We start from the raw sequence: 13,885 nt of genomic DNA on the forward strand, positions 1-13,885 counted from the left end.
TAAGTGACCTGTTGGGGAAACTGGTTGGAGAGAAAACCTGTAACGTGTTGGCCCTCCATTGATTGGTGCATTAGCTGGCTTCAACTTCAAAGTGTCTAATGGCTTGGTCATTCATTCATTCATTCATTCATTTTCTACCGCTTATCCTCACTAGGGTCACGGGCATGCTGGAGCCTATCCTAGCTGTCTTCGGGCGAGAGGCGGGGTACACCCTGGACTGGTGGCCAGCCAATCACAGGGCACATATACGTAGACAAACAACAATTCACACTCACATTCATACCTATGGACAATTTGGAGTCGCTAATTAACCTAGCATGTTTTTGGAATGTGGGAGGAAACCGGAGTACCCGGTCCACCCGAGGGTGGAATTGAACTCGGGTCTCCTCGATGTGAGGCCTGTGCGCTAACCACTTGGCAGCCATGCAGCCCCACTACAGTCATTCATTCATTCATTCATTCATTATCTACCGCTTTTCCTCACGAGGGTCGCGGGGGTGCTGGAGCCTATCCCAGCTGTCTTCGGGCAAGAGACACCCTGGACTGGTGGCCAGCCAGCCAATCACAGGGCACATATAGACAAACAACCATTCACACTCACATTCATACCTATGGACAATTTGGAGTCGCTAATTAACCTAGCATGTTTTTGGAATGTGGGAGGAAACCGGAATACCCGGAGAAAACCCACGCATGCACGGGGAGAACATGGGATAGGCTCAGCTGGGATAGGCTCAAGCACCCCCCGTGACACTCATGAAAATGAATGAATAAAAATGGCTTGTGGAATGTAAATACATATACTGCATATATATAGCTACAGTACTACAGTAAGAGTATTATGCTGCATCAACCAGACAATACACTACCAATGCATGATGCAGAATATTAACCGACTACTATGCAAGCTCAAAAGACTCAGTAAGTGGTATGAATGCGAGTGTGAATGGTTGTTTGTCTATATGTGCCCTGTGATTGGCTGGCCACCAGTCCAGGGTATACCAGTGGCACCAGTACATTGATGTGTGGAAAATATTAACTATAGTATTGTGTTATCTCGCAAAAACCCTATAATCAGTATGTCCCCTGATTTCAAGATTGTATAAACCTTCCAGTTTTAACATTTCCAGCCAAAGTTAAGAGCTTTTAATTTCTCCTCGGGTTGTAAAACTCCCACGGTACATGAGTGTTTATCCAGAGTCCATTGACTCGTTCCTCCTTATTTGTGTCCAGGAATGGAAAAGTTTGGGGAGGCGCTGATCATAGAGAAAGCTACTTAGGATATTAAAGTGGGGCAAACATTCTCACATCTTTTTTTTACCACAATGGATTAAAACTGTGCTCATTTAATCTCCCACTGGGATTCAGACACACTTAACTTTTATCACAAGTGGCCCAAGCAAACAAAAAATAACTATTGCCCCATTTTATATAGACTTTTGGGCAAAGTCTGGAATTTTGTTTTTTAATAGCATGCTTTAGCATGAGTGAATTAATTAAGAAAGGCATTCTCGTGTCTATGCTACTACATTTCGAAAATGGTTGTACAATTGGAAATGTGTCGGACTTTCCATGCACAACATTGTCATGTGAGTGGTGAAAATAAGGTGATTTGCCTGAGTCGCTCTCCTGCATGGGTTGCCAGATATGCAGATTCACAAATGTTTTGGCCAGCAGGCGTATAATCTCGTTAGGCACAATTAACTTGGTTGTTTTTGTTGAATGTAAATCCAATCTCACACACAGGCTGTCGAAAAAAAAAAAAAATACAGCATGACCGGGCTACTGAAACCATTAAATAATATGCGAGTGAGCGGATTTATTTTATTTTTAATTGTACTTTTTCTGAAAAAGAGTACTTTCAGAAAAAGAGGGATCACCTAAATTCAAGGGTTGTCTTGTATTCAAGATCATATTATATTCAGTTTGTGTATCTTAACTGTGTACTACAGTGTGAAATACTGCATAGTAATGTATTGCCCTACTAAAAAAAATGCTCATATTGAAAAATATTTATTTTTCCCAAAAACACGTCTTGAAAAGTGTAGTTGTCTTATATTAATAAAAAAATAAAAAATAAAAAATAAAAAATAAAAAATAAAAAATAAAAAATAAAAAATAAAAAATGTGTAATACAGTGTGAAATACTGTATAGTAATGTATTGTCTGATTAAAAAAATGTTCATATTGAAAAATATTTTTTCCCAAAAACGCATCTTGAAAATGGATAGTTGTTTTATATTAATCAAAAAATAAAAAATAAAAAATAAAAAATAAAAAATAAAAAATAAAAAATAAAAAATAAAAAATAAAAAATAAAAAATATCAGAAAGGCAGGAAGTGAACAAATGTAACAGTTACTGATTGTAAATGTACCAGATGGAGGGGTAGGATTTAATAAGCTTTGCTTCTTCCTACTCCTTTTGGACATGTGGAACTGTGAACTGATTATGTGATTTTGTAACTTGATGCATGTTCACATGAAATTAAACCATTACCATATTTGGGTTCGCACTTTGAGAGTTTTCATTATAAACAAAACGTATTATTATGACGACACAAGCTCGTGTATCTTCAGCAGTATGTACTACAATGTGAGATATATTACTGTATTGACATGATTTAAGACAGTATTTTTATGTCTCAACTGCTGTTAGCAAACAAGAGAGGAGGAGTTATGATTCTAATTTTAGGCCAATGACGCGGAATCATCATGAAGAATGAACATCAACGCATAAAAGCAACACTGTGCTTTCACTGATGTGTTCCAGCCCAGGGACTTGAGTAGTGGGTGCTATCTCGGGTGGTCAGTCTGATTTAGCATCACAGCGGACACTAGTCACCACCTTGAGGAGAAGTGTGCACAGCCAAAAGGTGTCTGCAAGATTGTCAGACGTTCCCTTGGCACAAATGGAAACAGTAAAGTCTATTATCTGCCGTGTCAGTGCCATTCCACTGTGGCCCTTTTTGCCCCCCCCTCATGTGAGCAAACCACCACCACTTTAAATCCTCTCAACACTTTTAATGGTAGCCGTCTCATTAAGAATTGATGTGTCAAATCACAAGATTGATTTCTCCCGCATAACACGGCAAGTCAAATGGTGTTATATTATACAATCAGGGGACCCCAGACGCTATTAAATTTTGTCTGCTGCAAGCATGAAAATGCGATTTTTGAGTTTTGCAAGTGAATTACTGGCCTGTTACTTTGTATTAGTGAACACATCAGCATCCATCAGTGCAGTGTATTGTACCTTTTTGCTATGGGATACGTTATATTGTGGATTTATACATAGAATACACAATGATACCTCGAACAATGCACAACGATGAGCCAATTCAAGAAACAATACAAGCAGTTGATGTTTGCTAAATACAAGGATGAAGAGTCTTGAACCAGTCATGATGTGCTATATATATATCACTATATTGACACTTACTATGGTACCCATTATGACATTGGATGGTCATACCACCTTGTACAGTAAACCTCGGATATATCGGATTCAATTCTTCCCACTGGTTTTGTCCGATATAAGCAAAATCCGTTATATGCGTATACCGGAAAATGTCCGTTTTACGCATATATTGGATTTATATCCGGTATATGTGTAAATCGGATTTTATCCGTTATAAAAAGGCACTTCCTTGACTATGTTTCCAATGTACGTACCTGGACTGAGCAATGAAAAGAGACACAAGGTAATGAGAATTTAACTTTATTGGACCCCGAGCATAACAAATTGTTAATTAAGCTAGGCCCTGTTACGCCCGTCAGGCCTACGTTATTTCCAATAGTGAGGTTAAGATCTCATTCACTGCTGTGCTAGTATTATTGACGTCACTCACTTTTATATTTGTCCTAAATCTGGAGCCAGGAGAAAGACACGATGCGGCCATCCAATATATGCGAGGGAAATTGGAACGGGACTGGAGATTTTGTCAAAATAGGCGAAATCCGTTATAAAAAATCCGATATATGCAATGAATTTTTATTGGAAATGCATTACAGAAAAATCGGTTCTTTTTTATCTGTCCGTTGTGAGTGACTTTCCGATATATCCGAGTCAGATATATCCGAGGTTTACTGTACTTCAATATGTGACAAAAAAAAATAATTGTGTTTTTTTTTTTTTTTTTTTTTAAACTGACCCGAGTTCAATTCCACCCTCGGCCATCTCTGTGTAGAGTTTGCATGTTCCCCCCGTGCATGCGTGGGTTTTACCCCGCCTGTCGCCCGAAGACAGCTGGGATAGGCTCCAGCGCCCCTCCCCCCGACCTTCGTGAGGATAAGGTACGTGACAAAAATTAAATTAAATTATTATTTTTTTAAATTAAATTACATCAAAATTACAATTAAAAAAAAAAATCTTGAACTATATTAGGAAAGCAGGAAGTGAACAAATTAACAAAAGTAACAAAAGTAACAGTTACTGATTGTAAAAATAAAAATAAAAATAAAAATAAAAATAAAAATAAAAATAAAAATAAAAATAAAAATAAAAATAAAAATAAAAATAAAAATAAAAATAAAAATAAAAATAAAAATAAAAATAAAAATAAATTAGGAAAGCAGGAAGTGGACAAATGTAACAGTTGGAGGGGTAGGATTTAATAAGCTTTGCTTCTTCCTACTCCTTTTGGACATGTGGAACTGTGAACTGATTATGTGATGCATTCAATTGTAATTTGATGCATGTTCAAATGAAATAAAACCATTACCATTACCTCGAGATACGGAATTCATTCACTCCGCAGGGAATTTTCATGTTATGAGATTTACCCTATAAATGACGTAATTCGTTCCAGCCCGTTTTGACACATGGCAGAAATCATACTTAGATTACGTAACTAAACTCTTATACTTGACTTTTTTACGACTCATTGTTATTTCCCAGCACAATAAAGTCAAGACAATGAATGAGAGCTTTCGGTACGCTATTCCAGAGCAACACTCACTGCGTCATGCCCTGCTGTGGCATCGCTGAGGATTCTGGGAGATAACCAATATAGCCAATGGGAGGACACAACAAACAGCTACCAAATGAATTCTGGCATGATGGCATTTATCGATTCTTGAATGTTTTTTTTGTGTGAAATGAGCCTGTTTAGTATTCTGAATTATTAGCATAATGAGGTTTTCATAGATCGAGGTTTTACTGTACAAAAATACATGAATATAGATATACACACAAGATCTTAAAAAACTAAAAAGTGACAAGATGAAGAAAATAATCTTGTGAGCACTTGGACTGGGATGATAATATATAATTTGCTGGCCTCATCATATTCCCATGTGCAAGCATATCTGTTTTCCTAGTCTCTCGCCTCCAAGCAGGCGGGGAGGGAATTCACTGTGCATTGGTTTCACACAATAGAACCACAGAACAATGGAGTGGAGTGAGGCCTTTTGTTAGTCACACAAGGGGTGGAGACGGGGCCACTAGCATACACACAGAGTGCGGAAGAGTGTAAAATAGTGGAATTTTTTTACATATCTGCACGGCAGACGTGTGGTTAGCATACATGCCTCACAGCTAGGAGACCTGAGTTCGATTCCGCCCCCTGTGGAGTTTGCATGTTCTCCACGTGCGTGAGTGGGTTTTCTACGCGTACTTCGGTTTCCTCCCACATTCCAAAAACATGCTAGGTTAATTGGCCACTCCAAATTGTCCATAGTTATGAATGTGAGTGTGAATGGTTGATGTGCCCTGTGATTGGCGGGCCACCAGTCCAGGTTGTACCCCGCCTCTCGCCCCAAAGACAGTCGAGTGGTTAGCAAGCATGCCTCACAGCTAGGAGACCCGAGTTTGATTCCACCCCCTGTGGAGTTTGCATGTTCTCCCCTGTGTGGGTTTTCTCCGGGTACTCCGGTTTCCTTCCACATTCCAAAAACATGACAAAAAAAATTTTAACATATTGTAACATATCTGCACGGTAGTCGAGTGGTTAGCACGCATGCCTCCCAGCTAGGAGAATGCTAGGTTAATTGGCGACTCCAAATTGTCCATAGGTATGAATGTGAGTGTGAATGGTTGTTTGTCTATATGTGGCCTGTGATTGGCTGGCTGGCGACCGGTCCAGGGTGTACCCCGCCTCTCGCCTGAAGACAGCTGGGATAGGCTCCAGCACCCCCCATAATATTGTATGTTTTTTTTACATATTACATATTTTTTACATATTGTTAAAATGGCGTTTTGTGAATCAAGTCTTGTATTCATTTTCTTAACAAAAATAAAAAAGTCCTAATTTTAGTACTCAATACTCAAAATGTATTTTCATTACACTTGTTATATGTGATTGTATATATGAAAATAGTTAACAAATTTTCGATAATTTATATTAAATAAAAGGAACTAAACACTGAGTGAATATGAAACTTGATGTTGTGGATCTATAAAAGTACCAACATATGATGACTTAAATCATATTCCATGACTGCGAATTGAATAGACTTCCTTTCATCTTTTGTCACGTCACTTCGAGGACAAACTCTCCAACTCTCTAAGCACTTTAGCAGGAGCAGCGGCAGCAGCCGTTCCTTAAATGTGAAACCTGCTGCTTCTGTCATCCGGCATGACTAACAGGCTTTGACATGCTGAGAGGTGGACGCGTCCCAGGTTGGACAAACACATTCACTTCGCACAAACACTCAGGTGGAGGCAAATGGTCTAATATGCACTCTCACATGCAGCCTTTCATAAACACGCTCGCAATAATGTGATGTTTGTCATAGGCGGACCATTAGCGCACATGACTCAGCAAAGACTTCCCATCAATGCATTTTACTGACACGGGAGACTGTCTACCCTTTGTGCGACTTCCATACAGCTCTCTCAAATCAATCAATCATGAACCTACCAATCTAGCTTGCGGTCTGAGGATTCATCCACCGATCCATAATAAATGAACTTGATCAACAACATCATTGATTTGCGAGTCACTTATACCTGTACAAAATATGAAAACATTCAATTAACCAGTCAGTTCATGTACAGTACCTTCTTGCAAATGATCCATCAATCAATAATATGAAACCAATCATTTGATTAATTGTTTAATCAATCTAGGACTGGCAATCAGTCCATCCACAATAAATTGAAAAATTTACCTCTAATCTCTCAATCAGCCACTCATCCATTCATTCATTCATTCATTCATTTTCGACCGCTTATCCTCACGAGGGACGCAGGGGTTGCTGGAGCCTATGGGGTACACCCTGGACTGGTCGCCAGCCAGCCAATCACAGGGCACATATAGACAAACAACCATTCACACTCACATTCATACCTATGGACAATTTGGAGTCGCTAATTAACCTAGCATGTTTTTGGAATGTGGGAGGAAACCGGAGTACCCGGAGAAAACCCACGCATGCACGGGGGAGAACATGCAAACCCCACACAGAGATGCCCGAGGGTGGGATTGAACTCGGGTCTTTCAATCAAATTAAATAAAAAAAAAATATCATGTATTAAACCAGCTGGGATAGGCTCCAGCACCCCCGACCCTTGTGAGGAAAAGCGGTGGAAAATGAATGAATCATGTATTAAACCGAACCGTGAATTTTGGAATTGAACCCTGGTCTCCTTGCTGTGAGGTCTGCGCGGTAACCACTCGACCGCCGTGTAGCTGCCACTCACCCATAAATCTATTAATCAATCATTCAATCTATTATATGAAAAAATTGATAAATGCAATAATAAATCCATCTATCTTTCGATCGTATGAAAAAAATCAATCAACTTATCTATTATATGAGATATGTCGACTAACCAATCAATGAGCAAATCAATCACATTGAAATTCAGAAATTCATTACATCAACTCAAGCAGTCGATCCCACCATTAATCAATCTACCTAGTGACTGACTAAACCTCCTGATTTGAAATGTGAATCTTATCAATCAACCACATCCATATTATTATGTCCGTTTATTAATTATCAATTAGTCAACCATCTGATCAATCAATCTACCCACCAACTGGCAGAACTGATCTATCTACAGTTGTATACTGTGGGTTCATGAATCGATCATTGCATCTCCCTACCTAGCTAGTCATGGCATGAACTGTATCGATTAAATAATCTAACCATTAATCATTCAGTCAACCAATTAATATTCCTATTTATCAATCTATCCATCCATTGATCAAGGAATGACTGAAAACAACCACCTGTTTATAACCCCATTACACACTCACACACACACACACACACACACACAACCTTTGACTTTCTCCCACCGCCCTGCGCTTGTGCATGCATGGCGCAAATGGAAGCGGAGGAGTCGACAGCTTGCCTTCATTTAGCTAATCGGATGACTCTCCCTTCCTAATCCGAGACACCGGCTGCTGTGAGGTAACCAGCTTGGACGCAGACAGACCTTACGCTCTCTGCTGCCTACTTGTTGAAAACGCACACAAACGTGCACACACACACACACGTATAGAGACAGTAACGGTATGATGCATACGCGCATTTGTGCTGTGATGAAGTGAAGCGCTGCATATAAATGGCACTATTCGGCATCAGAGTTTCAGCACCACGGACAGCTCCACTAAGCGAAAAAAAAAAAAAAAAAAAAAGCAGCACTTTTTAACTTTTCAAAGCATATCATGTATTTATGACTGCAACCCGTACACACGACACACACTTTTAAACACATACTCACCCTGTTATCCTCCTCCTCCTCCTCGTCGTAGCAGCCATGAGCTTAACATCCACTTTTGCACGGACCATCCAGCCAATAACATCCAGATGAAACATGGGAGGTGTGCAACTCCTCAAAATAAAAGAAAAAAAAAGACAACACACACAAACACAGACACACACACACTCCAGAACAGATAGATGTTAACGTGTGTGTCTTCTCGCGGAGCCCTGAACGTGCGAGAGGAGAGTAACAGGATACATCCTCTTGTGTTGCCTCTGCTCTGGCAACAAGAGCCAAGAGAAGGAGGAGAGGTGGTTGGAGGTGGGCAGGGGGGGGGTTAGAGAGAGAGAGAGAGAGAGAGAGAGAGAGGCATGGGGGTGGGGGTGGGGGGTGGATTGGAGATGCAGAGTCAGTCCTATATTTACTGCAAGGGAAAAAGACAGATTGATGCATTGCATACAGCAGCATAAATGTGCCATTCATAAACATACAGTAATACAGTGTATATAATTAATGTACATTGTAGAAATTAATCATTTATAAACAATAAAAAGTGAGACTCGAGGAACAAATGTGTGAATAAAATTAGTAATAAAAGGTGGCCATGGTGAAAGTCCGTATTGAAAAAGAATGACGACAAAGAAGTGAAGGCTGGTAAATAAATGGCTAAGAAGCAGCATGTAAATGAAAAACAGCATCAACAAATAATGTTGATGAATAAATTGCCATAAAAAAATGTAAAAAAATATATAATTAATAAGCAATTTAAACAAATGTAAGGAGATACTTTAATTCAAATTTAAATTGAATTTGTATTTTTTTATTAAATTAAATGTTCATTATTTTTTATTAAATTAAATTTTATTAAATTTTTATTAAATTACATTGAATTTTATTACATTTGTATTTAATTTTTATTACATTATATTAAATTTTTATTAAATTTTTATTACATTAAATCAAATTTCTATAAAATTTTTATTTCATTAAATCAAATTTCTATTAAATTTTTATTAAATTTTATTGAATTTTATTAAATTTGTATTAAATTGAATTTTATTTAATTTTTATTAAATTGAATTTTTTAAAATTAAATTAAATTTTATTACATTTGTGTGTTTTTATTGTATTTTATTGTATTGTATTGTATTGTATTGTATTTTATTTTATTGTATTTTATTTTAGGGTTATTATTCAAAACCCAAATGGAGACTCTGTTTATGTCTCAGCCCCAAAGAAGGTCATTTCACATGAATACTGCAATACTATGTGTATATTCTGGATACCTTGTATACATCTTGTATATATCTTGTTAAATTGTCTTTTTTACTCTACTTTGACATACTTTTTTTTTTAACTTGACTACTGCACTGAAAGGAGAAGCTCTCCAATCTCGTTGTACATCTTGTATAATGACAATAAAGGCCATTCCATTCCATTCCATTCCAGTAGCATATCAACAGGTATAATAGGTGGACCTAATGATGTGTCTTGTCAGTGTACAATACACTGGCTTGTCATTATTTATTTCCACCCCAGCCCTCGCATAGCATTTCTTTTCGGATGAATTAGCGTGTCTGTTTAAAATCCAGGTGTTAACCAGAAGCCCCATTTAACTAAAGTGCAGCGGCAGCACTTGCAGTTTAAAGGCATCTACCATAAAACTCATAACACAGGTACAAGCCAAATTACAAGGACTGTTGCGTTCACTTTGCAGTGGAAAATACAGGTGTCCCGCTCTGGTTTACGTCTGACTCATTAATAAAAATTAGCCTTCTGATGTACAATATAGGAATAAAGCTGCCAAGGTAGTTAATAGTGTCTTTACAGGGCTCCATCTTAGCTCCGTGTTTTGGTAAAAGGCCAGAAAAGTGGTGGTGTATTACAGTGGCTAAAACCCACACATAGTAAAGATAAAATATAATAACCACATGAGACTTGTGTAAAATCCCCCAGGAGACTTGCACCACTTTGTCTTTTAGCCAATAAATTGCAGTCGAATCTAAGAAGGCCATCTGCTTGGAGATATTACTTTCTTTATTCTATAATTTGATGTGAAATATTGTGATGTGATGGATGGAGGCAGACAGACAGCCAAACGCTGCCCCCAAACCCCCCAGTCTGATTACTGCATACCGTGTACCGGTACATGTCTCTGGCTCTGGGGACGCTGCGTTGAATATATGCACTCACCGGACACAACATTAGGTACACCGTATACAGTGTGTGTGCTGTCAAAGTTGCTGTGATTATAATTCAGAGGATAACAGTGGAGTGAGGGGGCGGTCCAATTAGAGTCCCTCCTGTATCTTCCACTGGGATCTTACCTGTGTGTCCATCTGCTCCATGCGGGATTACCCACAAATCCTGTTGATCTCTGGGAAAGGTAAGCAAAAGATCAGTGGGCCACAACTAATCATAGCAAACTAGCAGTACAACACCGCTTTTTTTCAGCAGCATAGCTAAGAACTGCTCTAGTCTATATTTGTATATACTTTTGGCAACATATTATGATGTCCAAAAGCTAAATAATAGCTATAATAATAGCTAATAACACACAGGTTAAATGTTATTAAAATAATTCTTACCGTGTTGTCCCAGTTGTCCGTGATTCCAGCAACTGCAGTTAAATTCATTGGGATCTTTCTTGTGGAAGAAGAGGCACAAACCACCAGAGTATTACATCGTTTTTATCATCAAACCATCATCAATAATGTAGTTAAAAACATACAGTATGGCTTATGCAATAAATTATGACTCTTTTATGCACTACTTTAGCTGCTGTTTGTTGTTATATGCATTTCATCTTTCTGCTTTTGTTTGTACATTTGCATTCATTGTGCTTTGTGGTATTTATTTACAATGACAAGGGAATCAGACCCTGTAATTGAAGACTAGATGACATAAATTGACAAGAAAAATGTATGTAAATATACAAATGGGAAAAAATATTTACATCTATTTTTTTTCATTATACACACACAGGTTTTAAAACCTTTTTTTATTTATTATATCATATACCAGTGTATTATATTTACATTACATATGATATAAATATTTATACTCTATATAGTAGTACACGTTCACAAATGATTAGTGTTTTTAAAAAGCTTATGAAAAAAACAATGGCACATATCCTGTTGTTTATGTATTGGAGAGCGTCTTATGTTACGGAATAGACATGTGTCGGTCATGAACGAACGGTTCAAATGAACTAGTTCTTTTTTTGTGGACGGAATGAACGAGGTCACCGCCCCTACAATACCCGTTCAGTCCAGTTCAGTTCAGTTGCAAATGCTTTTTTTTGATTGGCTAGTGAGTCAGTTCACCGTTCCTTATTTGGTGGGGGCGGGACTTATCTGCGTGCTTGCCCGTCTTATCCTATCATAGCGCCCGAAACCGAGAGATTGACAGACACTCGTACGCCATTCATTCTTTTTACATGTATATTGCTTATTTTTATATTTTTTGTATGTTTAATACGCAATACCACGACTGTGGTAGACCACGACTTTCAATTCAATAAACGGAGTCCACACGTCCTCTCAAGTTCCTGAGTTTTTGTCCAAAAAATTCACCCTACACTTCACCTGCTACAATAGCAACAATGCTAACCCGTTGCTAGGGAGCCATATACCCAACTGCTAACTTGAATTTAACAGTGACGGAAATGAATATCAAACGCCCCAATGTGAAAAACTAACTTCACCATGGTAAACAAGTAAAGTAAATAGAGTAATGCGGGGTCTGGTCAACTTCCTGGCTAAAGCTAGCATTAACATCAGCTAAAGTTCATAGCATTAGTTAGCTAGATATTTGAATTGGCCGCCGTATTCACAGTCTAAAGTAACATTTGTTTGTTACTTCAATGCTAGCATACGTTTCGCTTACCTGACTGTTTGAAAGAAGTCCGGTGTAGCCCATCAAAATCGGGGTAAAAAGTCCGGTGTAGCTTGCCATAAACGGAGCGGTAAATCCGGTGGTGTTGAATCCTGTGAATGGAGCGTCTTTCATGGCGCAATCGTCATTTTTTTGCACAATATCATCTGAACTAGCAATTGACGTTACACACTGTCCTTTGTTGAAATGAATGAACGCAAACGCTCACTCGCCGCCGGTTTTCAATTTGGTGTTATGCCGCTGGCCAATCGCCGAACTTAGGCACCGGAAGTTAAACAATGAACGGTTCCGGGAGAATCGGAATGGTGGAATCGGTTCCAATCGATGCTCAATGCACGACCCTATAAATGCTTCTTCACTGCTGTGATTGGCTGGGAGAAATCACGTGGTTCCACAGTTTGTTTGTTTTTTTAATATATATTTTATTACAAACTTCAATTACAAAACAGTATAAGCAGAATTACAGGAACATAAAAGTGCAATCCTACAGAACTATATCAACATAAATAAGAAAAAGTAAATAACAAAGAAATAACATAATAATAAAATAATAATACATAACATCACTCTGGATTTGTGAATATAGAATTTTCTTAATAAACAACAAAATTTCACAGCATTCTGCAGATCTTTATGACGGTTACATTATAGAAACAATACTATTTCCATTTTTGAAGTGTTTCCACAGCTTATGTGGTACCAATATGTTTCCTTATTAATAAAGTCTATGCAGACATTGCCTTTTTATATCAGTACAACATGCTAAAACACTCTAAAAAATGGCCAAAATGAGAATGACCTTCCCATTTTATAGAGAAATTGGATTTTATATAAATGCATAAAGTGAAACTTCTTGCATTGACCTATCCAGAAGCTGCAGGACTTTTCAATCTTTGCACTTGCCTGCGTATGTTTATTCAGCTGATGATGTAAGATGGCCGACGATAAGAGAATCGGAATATTACAAGACACCACGCTCCCACGAGTCAAATGAGAAGACGCCAAACGATGGGTGTTGCTGTGGAACTTATGACGTGTGAAAGAAAGACGTTGACGGGAGATTAATTCCTTCTTTTATCACCGTGGGTTTAATGGTGGGAGAAGAAGATGACGAGATAGATGATGAAGAGAAGTGGTCTGCACGCTGTAATGGCGTCTGACGACAATGAAGCCGGGACGAAGGACACGGTTCAGCTAGTTTCCAACAAGGAATCCATTTTTTATACTCACCCCTTTTAATTCCCGTGAGGGACATACATGTATTAAAAATATGATACAACAACCGTTTTATGGGAAGTTTTATGTGCTAACTTGCATTGTGGATCACA

At 38.1% G+C, this 13,885-nt stretch overlaps 1 protein-coding gene across 1 annotated transcript in view; it reads right to left on the bottom strand.

The window, feature by feature from the left end:
- Nucleotides 1-11,034, bottom strand: part of LOC131109833 (protocadherin-15-like) — a 184,547-nt gene extending 173,513 nt beyond the window's left edge. Inside the window, exons 1-2 of the mRNA XM_078788842.1 lie at nucleotides 10,985-11,034; nucleotides 8,676-8,932 (exon numbers count right to left, since the gene is read on the bottom strand). The gene's annotated coding sequence lies outside the window, so the exon portion shown is untranslated. The remainder of the gene's footprint in view (nucleotides 1-8,675; nucleotides 8,933-10,984) is intronic.
- Nucleotides 11,035-13,885: the final 2,851 nt, after the last annotated feature.

This window comes from Doryrhamphus excisus, unplaced genomic scaffold, assembly GCF_037039965.1.
Source record: "Doryrhamphus excisus strain RoL-2023G ecotype Guam unplaced genomic scaffold, RoL_Dexc_Guam_v1.1 HiC_scaffold_24, whole genome shotgun sequence".
Taxonomy (NCBI): domain Eukaryota; kingdom Metazoa; phylum Chordata; class Actinopteri; order Syngnathiformes; family Syngnathidae; genus Doryrhamphus; species Doryrhamphus excisus.